This window comes from Fringilla coelebs (genome assembly GCF_963513975.1).
Source record: "Fringilla coelebs genome assembly, chromosome: 6".
Taxonomy (NCBI): domain Eukaryota; kingdom Metazoa; phylum Chordata; class Aves; order Passeriformes; family Fringillidae; genus Fringilla; species Fringilla coelebs.
Genome location: NC_140034.1, coordinates 45,459,206 through 45,475,659, shown reverse-complemented (window position 1 = coordinate 45,475,659; position 16,454 = coordinate 45,459,206). Strand labels below are relative to the sequence as shown.

Here is a 16,454-nt window from a genome sequence, read left to right as displayed (position 1 = left end):
CAGGGGCAGGAATTATCCGAAAGGCGAGCAGCTGCCGTGACCCTTTCCCGCCGGCCACATCGCCGAGCCCCGCGCCGCCGGGCTCACTTCGCGCATCCCCGCATCCCGCTCCCGCGGCGGGCGCCTGTGGCACGCCAGCCCCGGCGCTCCATTCCCGGCGCGGCCGCCCCTCCTCCGAGCGCCGCGCCAATGGCGCTGCCCGCCCGCCGGCCCGGCCCGGCCCCGGCCCACAGCCCGCCCTCACAGCCCCGCCCGGGGCCGCGGCCCCCCGCCCCCAAACTCTGAGCACGGCGAAGCCGCGCGGAGCCCGAACCTGGGTGCAGGTGGCTTTCGCGGGGCTGCCCGGATACGCAGGCGGCGCTGCCGAAAGGAACGGGAAGAAGTAAGTGCAGTGAAGGTTTCGTACGCAAAAGCGCTGGGGATGCTCCGCGGGGAGCGGGGTCAGGACAGACCGTACTCCCCTTGCCGGAAGGCTCGTTCGTTCCGCTGCGGATCCATCACCGGGATGCTCCTAATTCGCTCAGTCGCACGGAATCATCACTCAGCACCACGTATGGCCAGGTCATTTGTCCCCCTGTCAGAACGCACTGATCGGCATCACGCTCCGTACGCTGGGGAGCACTTCCCTAAAATTTGACAGCTCCCACAGGCAGTAAAGAGTTGAAAATGTGCCTCACACAACTTTTTCGGGAAGGAAAAATCTTACTGAAACTGTGGCAATTACAGTATTAATACTCAGGAAAGCAAGACTCATTTACCATCTTTGACCCAAACTCCCTGTGCAAGTAATTCACTTCTCACCGTATGTGCCACCTCCTTATCTGTCTGCCTCCTCTCTGTCTGCCCCTTGATTTTGACTGTAACCCACTGAAACCACGTCAAAAGATGGCTGGCTAAGATTTTTTTAAAACGGGTGCCCAGCAGAGAATTAATCAAGATGAAAACAGGCTTCCTTCATGAAGCATCTTGCCAGTCTCAGCATAAATCAAGAGACACGGGCACCAATTAATTAAAGATCAAATTAGTAAAAGTAAAATGAGCTGGTTTTGCACAGCCTAAGCAGTTCGCCCCTGCAAACCACCCTCTAATTCTGTTAATTTACAAACTGCAAACTTAGAGTCTAATTATTTCTCTTCATTTCCTCCACAAACTATAAACACACTGACCATACCTGGTGCAAGCTTTAGAGAGAAAGAACCTGAGCACAAAACACAAGGGTAATAACTCCTGCACCATCTGTTTCAGTAACTTTGATGACTTACAACTTTTCCACTCTTTGATTTCCCTACCTCCAATTAGTTTTCTACTCCCCTCCCTCTCCTGCACGATATGAACTCTGCCCCCTTAAAGGAGTCTTCCTTCCCTGGCACATAAATATAGTCCAGTGGAAGCAGATCTGTTTTCAGAGTTCCCAGTATATTGTTAATTTTTCATGTGGTACCAAACAGTTCTGCCTCCAACCTTTCTTCTCACCTGTATTACAACTAGACCAGTTTGGTAATAGAAACCCAAAAATGATTCAAATATTTTCTACATTTTCTGTCAGTATACAAAAATGCTGGTGCACGGAGCATCATACTAAATGGTGAAAGAAAAGCTGGGTACAGCTCAGCACACAAATTATGCTGAAGCAGTGACAAGTCAGATAACTGTGATTTAACAAGGGTGTCCATGGTACCGCATTTAACAGAGGAGAATTTGGCATATTTACCGTAAACTAGACAACTGAAGCCCAAAGGCAGCTCATTGCTATCTGGATAAGAAAAGGGTTAGAAATCACTTGCTTTCCCCTTTCCTGAAGGCGAGAAATCATCAATTCTTATGAGAATTAAGTCCTTAATACAGTGGAATAATTCATAAAGCCAGGATCTAAGGTAGAAGGAAGAGTTCCTAAATGTTTCTTTTAAATAAAAAGTAATAAACATCCACACACGGTGGATATGTTTCAGACAGATGCAGAAAACGTGTGAGGAAGGCTGAGGTCCTGCATAACCCTTGCAATAAAGGGTACTTTTTCTCCAGCCTCTTTTCACCATCATCCTGTAGCACACCTCATGGAAATGACAACTTTTTAAAGGCACTTAAGTGTAAAATGTAGCTCTCAAGTAGTTGCTATTCTTTCTCATGATAATAACAACAGCTAATTAGAAACAGATTCATTTAGTAAACAGGCATTACAATCATTCTTTTATTAAATCTTCTACACCAGGAAACCCAGTCAGAATCCCTAGCCTAAATGGGAAACTCTTGAGAAAGCAATGTTGCACCAACAGGCTAACTGCAGCTTGGATGACATGCTCACATGAGGGAGTGATGTCTTGCATGAGGATTGAGGAAAATCAACAAAAGGAGAAGGGCTGGTGTACTCTACTCTTGCCCATCCCTGGTGTGAACTGAATGGAAAGGGCATGCTGGGACCCATGCTGACATTTAAGCTGTTTAACAATAAAGTGATGTGTGAACCAAGAAGAATAAACCTTGGAAGCACTGCATCACTGGGTCATTGTGTCTAAAGGGTGACCCAAAGGACAGGCAAATTAGAGCTTTCACAAAACTTTTTGTTAATGACTGAGCCTAAAATCATGGTGTGGATCTAGTAACCTCTCTTCACCTCTGCTTAACATCTATTTTTTTTTCTCCCCAGCTGCATCTCTAAATTCCCATCCTGTGGCCAATTCATATTGATTCCTCTAAACAAGAAAGCAAGCACTGTGCAGTGTCACCAGCAGAGGTTCAATTTGTATTGATTCTGGTGGCACGCTACCATTTAGGTTATAACAACTCTGTCCCTGCCACTTTGAATAGAGTGCTGGTAACCCTTCACTGACTCCGGCCAAAACCCTGGCCCTGAAAGAGAAGAGGCAGCAGTCCCACTCTAATGACACCAGGTGCACTCCAGGCAAAAAACTGTAAAAGGCTTGGGCATCAGGGGCAGATCTCTTAACTGCGTTATCCCTCACGCCTTTCTCTGAGCAGCCTCAGCTGTGGCTTTCACCTGAAGACACACAGCCCACACTTTGCACCTCACCCTGAGCTGCAGCCACCACAGACCCCACACCACCTCCCTTATTATTTTGAATACTGCTTTCTCTTCTTCCTCCATGATTTAACACTCATGACCACAAGACATCGGTGCCTTCAGCTCACACAAAATACAGCACTAAATCACCTCCTCATTAATTTAGTCTCATGAGTCCTTTAATAGTCGCACTGGTTTTCCCCCTACTAATACCTCTTGTCACTGTCTTCAAAATTCTGCATACCTGCTCCATCATCCTAATGAAACAACCCACTTTGAATTAACCTCAGTAGACTTTGTTAAGTGACCCACAAAATAAAAGTTTAAAGAACCCTGCTAGAATGTATTAGTGAAATACACGATATAAAACAGGGTATGGATGTGACGGCTGCTCCCATTCTGCAACAGAGGAGTGTGCAAAGGCATGCACGTGACAGGTGACATCAGTCCCAGTAGCTTCAGTGAACAACATGACTAAGATCAAACATTACTACAAGAATGGCATCTTCTTTGTGTTATCTTCTTCTAGCTTTGCTTCACACCACAGCACTGAAATCAGCTAAGGGTGATCAGTTGGTGAATACATTCCAAATGCTCAACTTTTTAATTTCATGTACGTACAGAAAGCACCACAGAAAAGTATTAATCAAACCTGTCTGGCCCTGCCTTTTTCTTCAGCAGCACGCCTGGAGAGAAATCCCTTGTTTGCTCACCCAGTGCACTCTTTGCAGCTACTGTTTGGTTATGTTTGATTCAGTGATGCAGGTTTTATAAAAATTGTACCTCTTCCAAAAGTCTAAGAGAAACATCTCTTCTGACTGGAGGGTGAACCAAAGTTCAGGGCCAAGCTGGCTGTTTCAGCTAGGAGGAAAAAAAGCCTTGTGATGGAGTCTTTGATTTGTTTGCTTTTGTACATTCATTTTGCATGAATATAAATGACTAAGAGAGCAAAGCAAAGAGAGTGAGAATATGATTTTTAACCTGTCAGCCTCATGCTGCCACAGGTTTTCAGACTCTGCTCAACCGTGCCCAGGACTGTTTAGTGTCTTTGTAAGTGACATAGTGGGATACAGCACACCCTCACCAAGTTTGCAGATGCCAGCAAGCTGAGTGGCGCAGTCGCCACGCCTGAGGGATGAGATGCCATCCACAGGGATCTGGACAAGCTCTGAAAGTGGGCCCATGGAAACCTCATGAGGTTCAACAAGGCCAAGTGCAAGGTGCTGCACCTGGGTTGGGGCAACCTCCAGTATCAGCCCAGGTTGGGGGATGAAGGGATTGAGAGCAGCCCTGCCCAGAGGGACTTGAGAGTACTGGCCAGCAAGGGGGGTGATTACAGGGGTTGATTCTGCCCCTCTGCTCTGTTGAGAACCCATGTGGAATAGTACATCCAGCTCTGGAGTCCTCAGTTCAAGGAAGACATGGACCTGTTGGGAGGGCGTCTGCAGGGGGGCTACAAAAGCCATCAAGAAGGCTGGAACACCTTCCCTGATGGGGAAGACTAAAAGAGTTCAGGTTGTTCAGCCTGGAGAAGAAGAGGCTCCAGGGAGACCTCACTGCAGCCTTTTAAGCCCTAAATGGGGCTTAAAGAAAGATGGGGACAGGCTTTTTAACAGGACCTGTAGCCATGCAATAAGGGGTAATGTTTTTTAACTACAAGAGTATAGATTCAGATTATATATATAAGGAATTTTATTTTTTTTTTCAATGTGATGATGAAATACTGGAGGAAGTTGCCCAAAGAGGTTGTAGATGCTCCATCCCTGGAAACATTCCAGATCAATTCAAGCAGCTATCAACAGGTTTCCTCCCTCACTCCTGCTCTCTCCTAAAAGTTCACATGGTGCAATGAGTCTGGACATGCTGCCAAAGACTTTAAGCGAGGTTCAAGTGGATCAGGAGGGGGGCCATAAAGCCAGCTCCCAAACCAAACCCCAGAAAGCAGTCCCCTAAGAAACAGGTAAATCAATCAATATCAGTTCTACTCTGGACTGCAGGCCCTTCAGCTCAAAGAGTAGGACCATGGAGCTGTAAGCTGAGGAAATCTCTAGAATCTTTTGTTTTTGAAAGAAATAGGAATGTTTCTATTAAGTGAAGCCGAAAATAGTATGCTTCACTGCAACCTCCAACTTATCACATACCTAAGAACTCAGACCTTCCCTTTTATTTCCAGGGTCCCTCTTCGTCCATTAGCAATTTCAGTATCTGTAAAAGGTTATAGTTGCTGGAAAGAGTTCAGCCCTGGATTGCATGGGCAGGAGAACACCATCATACATTCTAGAGATTTCCTCAGCTAATACAAAAATTTGTTGATATTCACAGTTGTACCTACAACTACTTGAAATATTTACTGATGCCTCCAACAAAACTTTGAAAACGGATGCCAGGCATAAGCAATTTCACTTATATAGCAGACTTCGGGGTTGGTTGGTTTGTTGGTTGTTGGTTTCTTTCATTTTCTTTCTTTTTTTTTTTCTTTATAAATAAGGAAATTTGCATTAAAAAAAATCTTCGATTCTTAATAGCTCATCTCCTTCTGCTCACATGTCACCTGAAGTCATGATCTTTGGTTTATGGCATAATTAGTTGCTATGGAAATAACATAATCATAGACACAGAGAAAATATTCTAGGTATGATTTGCAATACTCTTTATTTAAGCCTGTGCACAAGTAACTTTGCAGAAACCTCATTCCTTTTTATGTGCTCTCATCTGCATAACTGCTGCCATCACCTCTGCCTGTGGATTCAGACTCACTGCTATTCCTACATGCATGACTCAGGCTAAGGGCATTTCCTTCACCCCTGCTAGAGCATCTGTGTGTTCAAACAGTGCTGAGAGTGTACATGCACACAGAATAGCTGGTGCCAAGTCAGACTAAACAAATAAAATCTCTTAAAAATTATCTGGTATCGGCCCCCAAAACCCTGTGCACCACAGAGCTCTCTCGCCACTTGTGCTTTCTGGGCTTTTGTCATCCTGTGCTTTGCTAATTATTTCTTTTGTCCAGTAGTAAAATTTTTAGAGTAAGGAGATTCCATGTATCCTCAGGAAATTCTGCATATTTGACACCTACACAGAGAGCATTATTGCTGCAGATAAAAGACAAGCAGTGCCAGTCTGCAAATTCCTGAAGAAGCAGAAAGCCTGCTTCCCTACTAATGTCCTCAGTAATAAAGAATGAAAGAGCAGAAATAAAGAACCCATCTGACATGCCGTACAAAAAGAGTTGTAGCCCAAATAAAACTTTTGTCAAGACCTATCTTTGTGGTGTCAGCAGGTCCTAGCAGCATAGATGCAATTTATGTGCCAGTTTTCTTAAAATCAGGTTACTTGCTCTAACCTGACAGATCAGCTGATGTTCAAAGAAACACCATTTCAAACACACATGTGGTATTCAGGATCTTTCTGTCAGGCATAAAGTAATCAGGCACAAAAATCTTTAAACTGCACAGTTCCAATGAAAGGAGAAAGTTATTGTGAAAGCAGAAGCAGACAAAACAATACAATGACTTAGAAAAACTCAAGGATTCAATAATGTTCACTAACTAGTGTCTGCCTTTTAACATCTTTATGGATTTTTTCCCTGGAGACTCAAAATGGATTCTCTTCTTGTCTTGCATTCCTAAAAACAGGACCAAGGTTTTGCACGCATATGAGCACGAAGCAGAGTTCACATAACCATATTTCAGCTCCATTTCCAAAGCAATGAAGGCCCAGAAGCGCTCACTGACCTCACAGGCACCCGAGCGAGCGCTCAGCACATTTAAGAATCAGGTCACAGAGAGCCCATTTCAACTGAGTACTCAACCACAGTTTTCACTGCTTTGAGATATTCATGGACTAAAATAGTAAGCATACATTAAATGCTTTCATGAGTGTGATTGGACATAAGCAGGAGAAATGCAGTGTTTCAAAGGCTTCAGATCAAGCTGGACTCTGCACGTGCTGCTGTAGCAGAAGGAATTCCTCCCCGAGTACACACCTTTGAGGCTGCTGACCCACAGATCTGCTGGCTGGGAGGTGCCTTCAGCCCAAAGGACAGGGCTGGAAATGGGGTGAGGAGCACTCCTACCAACAACTCAGTCAGCAGAGGTGAGTGAGCGTGCCAAGACCCCAGGGTCAGCCAGAGAAGTGATCTCTGCTGCTGCGCTGCTGGGCCTGCATCCATCTCTTCATAGCCAAAAGCCCTCAATTTGCTCACAGCTCCCTTAGGCTGCCCTTCCAAAATCCAAAGGTGTGTTGGACAGAGCTTAAAATTAAAAATCTGAAATATAAAAGAGCCTCCAACAAATTAGAAGAGTATTTGAAAGGGAATAATAAACAAAACCACTATGTGATAATTACATATCAAAATTAAAATGTAGTGAACTTGTATAAAGAAAATGCAAGTGGCGATATATCTTCTTACATACAAGATTAACAGCTACTGTTTCTTTTCTTAATACTGTATGGAATCACCAGAGTTGTATCATCCCACATAGTAAAAGTAAACAGCAGTGGATCTCATATCCTTGCCATCTCTGTAATCATTCAAGCACAAATAAAGGAGCTTCTGATATTAAAAAAAAAAAAAAAAAAGAAAATTCTGAGCAGGAGCACAAGCTTTGGCTTTTTGATTTGCTATTCTGAGTATTCATGACAGTCAACAGTCAAAAATAACTTGAGGACTGCTAGTAACAGACACACATTTAAATACATATTTGAACAAACACATACAAGGAAACTATTTAAAACAATAGCCTAGGATTTACAGTCCTAATAGACATATCAGTGAGTACAATAGTGCTAATGCTTGAAATAAGAATTTTCTTTTGGAATAAAAAGTATCACCTGCACTAGAAAGCCTATATTTGCATTTACTTCTTCACATCACCACAACTCAGCTCTTTTTATATGTCACTGTCAAAATCTGTAAGTAAACTCATGTTCCTAAGGGTACATCTACACAAAATGAAGAGGCACCTGTATTTTAAGGCATGTCATATCCTTTCTGCAAAACACACCTAAATTCAGTTACCAAAACATAATACAGAAGCTCAAAGAAACTCATCCCTATTTATTAAGATGCTTAATGCTATTTAATTTTCATCATGGAGACTTTGTTCAGACAGAAATAAAGATATAACTCAGAGTTTTAATGATACAGAATGAAAGATAATTGGTGCCTGAATTAAGATGCTCATTGCAAAGGTACTACCAAAGTATCTGTTTAGTCTTTAAAGTCATCACCTGTTTTGCATACTGCCTATGATTCTGCATTTAATCAATACCAAATTTGTGCCTAAATTGCACCTGAGCATTTGTGTTCAGTGCTTACTATAAGTCTGTAGTAGGCTTTTAGACATTCCCACTCTGTAAGAAACACTTGTCACAGGACCTTTGCAAAATTTAATCCTCCTAAATAAATCTAAGCTCTAGCATACACTAAACTGCTAAAAATGCAAGGTCAACCTCTTCTGCAGTCTGACCTCCAAGCAGTTTGTTTGCTGTGTTATATTTATGAGAATGTTTATGAAGGCAGATTTATACACTAAAAAATTATTCTGCATCAAATCACCAAGAAGCCATCTGAAAAGGGGCTTTTTCACAGAAAAAAGATATCTGTTCCATGATGGTTTTCAGAAATTACAGGGAACGCACAAAGAAAAACCAGGCCTCCTGATTTCTGTATTCTACATTCCTGCCTTTAAACAGGATTTCTTATTTGATGGGAAAAGAAGACCTCCTTCAAAAAATATTTATTTTACATGTATTTCCAGATATCTAAAGCATCTTAAGCTTCTGCATAGCTCTGGTATTGCTAATGATATTTATCTCAAATAACACATGATTATGAGCCTATAAAACTTTAATTAAGATGCTTTATAGCCTTTTATAAGTGTCACCCAAACCTGTGCTGTAGGGTAAACTGGACTTTTAATTTCTATTTGTGATGTTTACACTGTGCAAAGAGATTCATTACAGTAAAAGCTAGTTATTGTTTCTTAGAAGGCTACACAAATTCCTTGGTCCAAGTCCTTTTAGATAAGCCAAACAAGTAATTTTTGTTTGCTTCCATTTTGGAATTCCTATGTGGTCAGCCAATTAAAAAAAATTCATTTTTATGAGTGGTCATTCTCAGAGAAGGTGGCATTCAATTTTTTTATGCAAGACAGAGGCAGGAGGATTGAGCCCAAGACTCCCCCTACCACTGTGGAATGAGATTTCTTTATTGGTCTGTTTGAGACAGGATAGGTGTGACAAGTATGACAGGACAGATGTGACAGGCCACTGAAGCTCCGAAAACTTTAGGGAGGAAAGAAGGGCTGACATCTCCACCAGAATCTGCAAGGGCTCCCTGCTGGCCTGCCAGCTCTGTGGGGCAGACAAGCAGTCCCAAAGGCATCCTGGACACCTTTTCCTTCAGACAGCTCTTAGATCCTGCCCCACAGTGAAATGTGTAGCACCTCTCTCGCCTAAAAAAACAACAACGGGAAGAATTTCAAGAGAAACATACCCCTTACAATTTTTTTTAAATGCAACCCAAAAAGAAACCAAATCAGCTTCTCAATAAGCAATTGAAACTAGAAAATGTCCCTTTAAAATGACTCACAGTGCTGCATGTGACAGTCTGATGGCAGCTTCAGTTGTGCTATGAGCCCAGCATAATCCTGGCCTGGCCTTAGGTGCTGCTCCAACAGCAAACTCTGCTAGAAAGGGAACCAAGCTAAAGCTGGCTTTGGCAAGACAGAGGTGCAAATCTGACTTTTCTTCATGGAGTAAGTTACAGACCCTGCAAACTCAAGTCTGTTGCAGCTGGAAGCTGACAGCTTCAGATGAGAGGAATTTATCATTATTATTTTAGTATGAGAGCAATTCACTGATTGCAGCTTGACAACTCAAGTTAATTAGTTGATCAAGGGTCTGATACACTCTGGCTGGCTCCACATCTGTGGATGATGACACAATCAGTAGAATGAAATCCATACTTAAATGGTCTTTGGTCTTTTTAATCCTAAACTACAGATCACAAAATCCACATAACAAAACCTAAAGATCAGAGAAACTACACAAGAGGTTCCCCTTTCTCTGGCCCTGGGGACAGTCTGGTCTCTGCTGCTTAGTGAAGCTCATAAACAGACAGACTTGACTTCAAAAGCATCCTCTTTTCTTCCTGGACTCCCAGTGGTTCTCAATAATAAGATAACTGGTTTGAGCACAGCTTGGCAACGTTCCCTTATGGCTGCTCTCCCCAGCAGGGAAATACCAAACTGCAGGCTTTCCTCTGCTCCTGCCAAGCAGCAGGTGGGATTTACCCACCCTGTCAAAGGGATTATGTCAAGATCATCTGGCCTCACCTATCAATGCTCTGATGCTATTTTGCATCAAAACTTACAATCTGTTTCAGTTCTTATCAACGGACACCTAAAATAGTATGTGAGGCCAATGTCGAAACCTCCTAAGAAATACCAGAGCAGCAAAAATGGCAGGGAAATCTGGCTGGAAAGTGATCTACATGGGACTGGAGCCACTGAAAGCCACTAAACAGTGAGGAAGGGGTAGAGCATTGCAAACAACAACAGGCTATTGCTGGTAGATAGACCTGGAGCCTCAGATCAATGGGAGCTACTGTAGAAATTCAGCCAGCCCTCTGCCAGACTCCACATGTAACTGCAGAGCATAGCTGTAAATCTCTCCATGGCCCCAAGCTTTAAGCAAAAAGAAAAGCGTTTTTTTCCTCTGCCTTTCCTATTCAGATTTTTCACTTTTCAGGGCACAGCCTGCTTCTGTCTCCCCTTTTTTACTTAGCACCTAGAAAGATGAACTGCACTTACATGTGCTCTCTTAAATCAAAAGCAGAAGAGACAACTGCAGGAACCCCTGGGTATATCTGAGATGTGATCAATCAGAGGTTGCTGGAGAGCAATCAAGAGAAAGGAGGTCACTTCCTACACACAAAGACAATGAAATTCCAAGACTAGCAGCTATGGATCCCAGAAATGATGGGCAGAGTATGTAACCCAGCAGCCATCTCACCTCGGTCTCCCCAGTCCTGAAAGGGGCTGCAGGGAAAGGCACACAGTTATGGGCACAAGACCACCATTTATTAAGAGATGTACTCAACAAACAGAAATGGCTGGGCAGGGAACCTGCTTCTGGCATGCTTTAATCTTGTTTTAACCATCCTCACAAGGACTTTGTCGATGGAGCCTGTATCCTTCTAACAGAAACATTTCACAGAAACTGCATGTCTGTGTTTCTTGAAGTACCATAAAAGCAGATGAAGATTTTTTTGTGTATGTTATAGGACTGTTTCCTCCCAGTCTGACAGTAGCACAAAGGAATGTGCTTCAACAGCTTTCCGTGATTTAAGTTTATTTTTTTGTCCATGCTGAGTTCTGACAGAAGAGAGGTTCCAATGAGGGCCATGCTTTATTCTACTTCTACTAGGCTGCTATTGAAAATCTTAGGATGAATCAGGACAGCATAGATGCTGCAATAATGTTTGAGCATTCAAAGGACCTCAAAGATTACTTTTTGTTATTACAATCTAAGCAAAAAACAAAAACACTTTTCATGTTGACATTAATTTCTATAACATGGCTTTAAAAACAAAACAACCCCAAAATTCAATAGAGTGTACCCAGGATGGCAATGCCTCAAAATTTGAAGCAGCATGTTGGCATTTTTCCCAGAAAAAAAATATATACCTGTGTATGCGTACACTTGTTTTTTTTTCCCCAAGATCAATGAAGCTCCAGGGTTTATTCCCACCTCAGTCAGTCAGAGGCAGAGACAGGCTGGTCTGTGCAGTGCATGAACATTTGAGAAGGAGGTTTGATTACCTGAACTCTGTGTGTGCATCAGAAATAGCAAACAGCAAGTCTCTCTCAAATCCATGATGCTGAAGCCTTATCCTTCCTACCCAACACAGAGATCTTAATTTGAGGACTGCCTGTGCTTCCAGGACAGAGTTATTAGGCTATAATAAACAAGCTCCTAAAAGCAGGCTGATGAGATTAAAAGAATCCCCTTGGTCATCCCCAGCCAGTTGTGAACAAATCCCTACACCAATAGCAAGGCTGGCTAGGGCTTTTCTGTGGGATCAGGTTACAGAAGCTCCTAATCTTAAATCCTCCACCCAACCTACTGTGATGATGTCTGCAGCTCTGTCTGAGCCAGCCAGAAGTGTGACTCATTTTTTGTGGTAACAGGGAAGAAGAGATGCACACACACCCTTACACACTCCTGAAGAAGCATCTAAATGCTGTCCAAAACTTAATTACATGGCATGACAAGCTCTGACAATTAGCTAAGTAGATTGGATGATGGATAGGATTTTAAATAAGGATCTTACAAGGGGGAAATTCTGGAACAGGGATTGCTACTGTCATAACATTCTGAGCTGTCATGAAACCACAGGACCAACAAGAAAACCATATAGGCTTCACAACTGTGACTGAAAAGGAAAGAAAAGACCCTGGGGGGAAAGGACCTGTTTAATTGCATCTGTACCTCACATCCATCATCAGGACATCATCCCCTTCCAAGAGGGCAGGACCACAGGAGGATTTGGGTTTGCTCCAGACTCCAGGTGACCCCCAGGTAGGTCAGTTCCTGTACAGAAGCCAGCAGGCCCAGCACTTTTGACACCAGCTAGATCCAAAAGTGGACTGCCTCTAAAACTCCCCATGTTTCCATTCCAAACAACCCCAAAGGTTGCTGCCTCTCCATCACCAAAGAGTTTTGGCAAAGGGCTTTAGCTGCTGTGCCCCGTTTGTATTCCTCTGATGGCTGCCTGTGAAAATCAGTTTCACTCACACAGCTCTCCCCTCTTTGGGGTAAGAAAACAGTGCTCCCACTTCTCAGATTTCTCACTTTGTGTGCAAAGGAGAGGGATAGAGAGGCAAGATTTCAGAATAGTAAATACCCAGAGTGACTTGACAGCAAGCAAATCATCACTTTGTAGTGTTCATGGCAACAGCTTTTGGCATTGCAGGCAAAGAACAATTCATTACACAACAAATCAACTACAATCTTGTATTTACAAGACAGATTTTCAGTGCAGCCAATTACTGTACATGCTGTGGTGACTAAAAGTCTTATGCTACCATTTACAGATTATCTAGGAGATGACTCAGTTTTAATGAAAAAATAATTGGGGAATGTACTAAATAAATAGGGAAGATGGGTTTCAGTGGAAGCTGGGTGCCTGTTTTCCTTCTATGCATGTGAAAATCTGCCTATCACAAGTATAGTAGAAACATATTTTAGTCACAAAAAAACATTGTTTCAAATACTTGCTTCACAATTTGCTATTCTTCTATGATACACTGGTTGGCAGTTTCTTTTCCCTGACTGGCTTACTCCCTGGACCTTTCAAAGGTTTCAGGTTGGTTCTGGATGTACACTTACAATGAATATATTTTAACAAGCATGTGTCAGTGTATACCCTTTCAAAAAAAGCTAGATTCTTAAGAACTTCACTAATGTCCCTGAGGAATGGTTAATTTAAAGGTTTTTATATTTATTTTAAAACTTATTTTGGGATTGGACTTTGTCAGAGTTGAGCAGCAACTTGCCAGCTCATTTTTCTTCTTTAGAATCAAGATCAAACATCTCTCTAGATAAGAGCATTGAAGCAGTGTTCACTTAAGCTACATCTGCTTTTAACACCATATGCTAATTAACCTTTGAATTTCAATACTAATCCCTCAGTGGCCCAAGCTCTTCAGTCATGATTCAGATGTGTAAGCAAGATTCTCAGATACTGCAAAACAACTTAACTACAAGTAAATCAAAAGCACTGGATGTTTACACCAATTGAGAACCCAGCCAACCGTCTTAAAATTGCAGAGGCTTCTACTCAGGTAAGCACCACTGCTGAAGAATTTCTCCCCCATGGATATGCTGCCTTTTTCATTCCTGTTAATGCAGTAAGAAATATCTGCAGCAACATTTCAGAACCGTGCCCTGGGATTGGCTTAGAATTCTCCCTTTCTTTGAGTATGGGCTCTGTTTACCCATTTCAGTAGAGCTCTGTGTGCCAAGGCTCAGCTCACAGAGTTGATATTGCTGGGGCACAGGTGAGATGCCCTTCCCCCAAGCTGTCACCACCCTCGCTGGAGAAGCAGCTGCCAGCCCGGCCTCAGCATCTATGGGGGACCCTCACATGTCACAATGTTGGACTCCCTCTTGCTCCTCCATCTGGGAGCACAGCCATTCCCTTTCCCTCTCAAGGCAAGCAGCCAGGAAGAGCCAGAAGTCACTTCCCACTGTTATTTGCTACCTGACAATCCAGAGCCAGCTTCATCTGAGAATCTGTCTTTTAGATCTAATTTTCCTTCCAGGCAAAAGAGTAGCACAACACTGCTGCCAAGTATATGTTTTGTTATAGCTTCCCACTGCTGCTGACTATCACAGTTTATTCCATATCAGGCTGTTCATCAAAGCTCTGATTTATGTTTTTCAAAGTGTTTTGGAAGACACGTGGTCTGAACGAAGACTGCCCAGGACAGGAGCACTGTGCAATACTGCATGGAAATTTCCCTAAAACAGATAAGAGGGGGAGGAAGAATAGCTCCCTAGGGTAAGGACCAACACAGCCATGGCAATGAGAAAGCTACTGGGATTTATGAGCTCAGCTAGTGCATATTCCAAAATTCAAATGTTCTTTTCCTTCTCCCTGTGTGGGCCGGTCTAGTGCACGCTGAAGTCAGCAGGAAATCTGCCTATGAGAGCGAAGGGCACATAGGTAAACTTTGGAGAAACTTTTTCATTTAGAGTACAACAAAGTCATCTCCCTATAGATGTGAAAGAGCTAAATATTAGACCTCCACAGCTACTTTACTGACAGCTGCCCTTCTATACTGATCCTCTGGCGTTCAAAAACCTTGATGTGCCTCCCGATGTGCTGAACAAGAGGAATAGATCTGACCTTCTGAGAAAAGAAGCAAGGGAAGGTTGGGGAGTCAGTTTACCTTGCACATGAAACAACAAAAAGCACTAAGACTTTGTCCCTAAAAATTACAGAGGCTTTCACAGTGAAGCTATTTCAGCCATTCCATTTCTTACACAATCCACCAGTGCTGGGTACATAATTCAATCCCTGTGCTTCAGTTCTGCTCTCCAGCCCTTTGTTTTTTTATACTAACTCTCATCAGCTTCCTGAGGTTTCTAGGTAGCAGTGCTCCTCTTCTACAGATGGGCATGCTGTATGACAGTAGCAAGAACAACATGAGGATAATGACACAGAGGAGGTACCCAGCACACACCTGACATATGGTTATGAGCACAGGGACATGAACACGAACTCCTTAACACATAATATATGCTCAGATACTTAATGGTGTTAATGGGTACCAAGAAAGAGCTTTTCTGACTTTACTGTTAATTACCACTATAACAACTACTAGTCTTCACTAAAGCATTTTCTGCTTTTACTAGAAGAGCAATTACATACAGTTAGTCACTTCAATGTTACTTACTCTGTGCTCCATCATTACCCCATCTGGATGAAAACTCGCTTCAACCAGAACAAGTATTACGATCAACCCTTGTCTTGATTTGATTCCTGTGAGACAGGTCTGAAAATGGAGGTCTCCCACATTTCTATTATCTTGGCATTGTCCTGAAGTAGTTCACTAACAGATAGCACTCAGTAGAAGTGAGAGAAAACACCACAGAAATGTGAAAACACAGAATGGACAGGTGGTGATAGTGAAAAGGAGTGAGACATGCTGTCATCACATAGGGAGTATTTTAGCTATGCTTAAAAAAATCACATACCAAAAGAAGCTGCTAGCCACACAGTCAAAGCCAAGAATTTCATTGGATTTGGGGAAGCAGTACAGTACAGCTTCATATTTCCAAAATATACAGCTTTTCCAGAGTGGTAGCTACTGCATTCCTATCATGCTGATGCAAAACCACAGCACTGGAGCCACTTGTTCAAGGTCTAAACAAACTGCAGAGAGTCTACCCCAAGCCCTGCTCTGTCTTTCCTCTCTCGACAGCCCCTCTCTCAACACATTCAAGTATGTTTGCAAGAAGGGGACAAGTTGTTGTTCAGCCACAATGACAAGTCTCCACAAAGGGAGCGTTCACTCTTTAGAGCTGATAGATATGTATGTTGAAAAGGTGCAGACAAACACCTCTGAAGCCAACCACCCAAATGTTAATAATCAAGTTTAGGGGCTCAGCATGCTATTTCAGATGAAGTCAAAGAATTATTTTATAACAAGTGCATGTGGAAGGACAATGCAGTGCAGGCAGGTACTGCAGTACAAACTAATATTCACTAACAAGCTAGCATTTTTCAAAGGCCAAAGGACCACTCTGCCACAAGGATACAACAAAATACAAGGACATGTCAGGTGGATTTTGGCAGTGGATGTTATAGCAAGTAAAGTATAAATGAAATAAATACCAATAAATGTACTCTCCAGCTATT

The 16,454-nt window shown here is 42.7% G+C and overlaps 1 protein-coding gene across 3 annotated transcripts in view; it reads right to left on the bottom strand.

The window, feature by feature from the left end:
* TSPAN4 (tetraspanin 4) overlaps positions 1-16,454 on the bottom strand; it is a gene marked incomplete at its 5' end in the record, with an annotated part of 415,229 nt that overhangs the window by 187,047 nt on the left and 211,728 nt on the right. The gene's annotated exons all lie outside the window — the stretch shown is intronic.